Consider the following 2,500-nt stretch of genomic DNA (forward strand, 5'->3'; position numbering starts at 1 on the left):
GAACCAGCTCAGAACCAGCTCAGAACCACCTCAGGAACCAGCTCAGGAACCAGCTCAGGAACCAGCTCAGAACCAGCTCAGAACCAGCTCAGGAACCAGCTCAGAACCAGCTCAGAACCATCTCAGGAACCAGCTCAGAACCACCTCAGAACCACCTCAGAACCAGCTCAGGAACCAGCTCAGAACCAGCTCAGAACCATCTCAGGAACCAGCTCTTTGCTGAGGTGGGAGCCCAGCAGCAGCTTCCTGTGTCCCAGCAGACGCAGGTGCAACACGGCGGCGTGGACGTTAACGCCATGTGACGCCCGTCGTGCTGCTCTGCACCTTAGAGGAGACGCAGCTCTGCAGCGGCACTAACGCGGCTCCACGACCACACGCAGAGGAGGCTGGGAGACTGCACCTGTCTGCCCCTGCACCTGTCTGCCCCATGAGTCAGCCTGTCTGCCCCTGCACCTGTCTGCCCCCGCACCTGTCTGCCCCCGCACCTGTCTGCCCCTCCACCTGTCTGCCCCTGCACCTGTCTGCTGCCCTCCACCTGTCTGCCCCTGCACCTGTCTGCTGCCCTCCACCTGTCTGCCCCTGCACCTGTCTGCTGCCCTCCACCTGTCTGCCCCTGCACCTGTCTGCCTCCACCTGTCTGACTCTCCAGGGTCCTGAAGGCACACCACAGACCTACAGAACTCTCCAGGGTCCTGAACGCACCACCACAGACCTACAGAGCTCCCCAGGGTCCTGAACGCACCACCACAGGCCTACAGAGCTCTCCAGGTTCCTGAACGCACCACCACAGACCTACAGAGCTCCCCAGGGTCCTGAACGCACCACCACAGGCCTACAGAGCGCCCCAGGGTCCTGAAGGCACCACCACAGACCTACAGAACTCTCCAGGGTCCTGAACGCACCACCACAGACCTACAGAGCTCCCCAGGGTCCTGAACGCACCACCACAGGCCTACAGAGCTCTCCAGGTTCCTGAACGCACCACCACAGACCTACAGAGCTCCCCAGGGTCCTGAAGGCACCACCACAGACCTACAGAGCTCCCCAGGGTCCTGAACGCACCACCACAGACCTACAGAGCTCCCCAGGGTCCTGAACGCACCACCACAGGCCTACAGAGCTCCCCAGGTTCCTGAACGCACCACCACAGACCTACAGAGTTCCCCAGGGTCCTGAACGCACCACCACAGGCCTACAGAACTCCCCAGGGTCCTGAAGGCACCACCACAGGCCTACAGAGCTCCCCAGGGTCCTGAAGGCACCACCACAGACCTACAGAGCTCCCCAGGGTCCTGAAGGCACCACCACAGGCCTACAGAGCTCCCCAGGGTCCTGAAGGCACCACCACAGACCTACAGAGCTCCCCAGGGTCCTGAAGGCACCACCTCCCCAGAAATCCATGAACATGTCACGATCTAGTCGATCTTTTCTATGATGTGTTTCAGGCTTCGACGCAAAAACAATCCAAAGCAGCAGAAATGAAAAAGCAGGAAGCTGCAGCGATAATTGGCTGTGATGAAGCCCCGTCCTGGTGTAAACATCTCTGCCTGTTTATCCTGCAGGTGCCCGGCGTGTTGGCGTCTGAGGAGTTCCTCTTGGCTGCGGATCGGCCCACCAACACGCCGCTCCTTCACATGTCCCTGCCGATATTTTTAGCTCCCTCTTCTCAGATCTTTGTGGGCAACAGAAGCTCTCTCAGCGTGGAGTGGTCCCTCTCTAACCAGAGCTCGTCTCTCTCCTGCGGCGGCCCGCCCGCTCTTGTTGTTTCCTCCTCCGTGGGGGGGCCATCTCAGAGAACGACACTATTTGGCCGGGTTGATGATCCGCTCAGGCCGGCACCAACAACCTTCCACCTTTTCTGGGAGGGTCTCTAACAGCTCCTGTATCGTCCAGCACAGCCGGACCCACCCTCCTCATCTGCACCACCCAGCAATATCTCCCCCCACCTCTCCTCATCTCCCCCCACAGCCTCACCTCTGCCCCCCCCAGTGTTCTCATCTCTTGGCCTCCTGCATAATGGATGTGGCTGTAACGCGGTTCTGGAGCTGCATCATGAGGCAGCAGCTGAAACTGAGAGCAGAGACGGACAGAGAGAGAGCGCGCACAGACGGCTTCTATTACGGCGCACGCACGCGCGCCACGCGCGTCCGCACACATTCCCATGCAGGCTTAACGAATCGCGGAAAAGTAAGCAGCCAAAATGGAACAATTCCGCGGTCCGCGCTCAGAAATGCGGAGGCAGAAAAGCGAGCCGGCGCACGCAGCGGCGGCGGTTCCGGCGGAGCCCGGCCGGACCCGGGAGCAGGACCGACCCCGCAGAGCCCGGTCCCGGCAGCCGCCATCTGTCTCACACACCCAGCATTATTAACAAGCTATCAATCAGCCGTACCTTCATCGATCTCCACGCGGCTCCTCGCCTCGCGCCTTCCTCCAGACTCCCTCCTTCTTCCCCGGATCCGTCCGCCAGCGGGGGCTTTAATCCCGACAAAGGGACCGCTGT

At 60.8% G+C, this 2,500-nt stretch overlaps 1 protein-coding gene across 4 annotated transcripts in view; it reads right to left on the minus strand.

Annotated features, from left to right (window-relative positions):
• The window catches only part of si:cabz01090165.1 (uncharacterized protein LOC100333421 homolog), a 70,505-nt gene that overhangs the window by 67,121 nt on the left and 884 nt on the right, over positions 1 to 2,500 (minus strand). For all 4 annotated transcript variants that reach the window (XM_057048790.1, XM_057048791.1, XM_057048792.1 and 1 more), the window contains exon 1: positions 2,390 to 2,500. This exon is cut by the window's right edge and continues 884 nt beyond it. The gene's annotated coding sequence lies outside the window, so the exon portion shown is untranslated. The remainder of the gene's footprint in view (positions 1 to 2,389) is intronic.

This window comes from Takifugu flavidus, chromosome 12 (assembly GCF_003711565.1).
Source record: "Takifugu flavidus isolate HTHZ2018 chromosome 12, ASM371156v2, whole genome shotgun sequence".
NCBI lineage: Eukaryota > Metazoa > Chordata > Actinopteri > Tetraodontiformes > Tetraodontidae > Takifugu > Takifugu flavidus.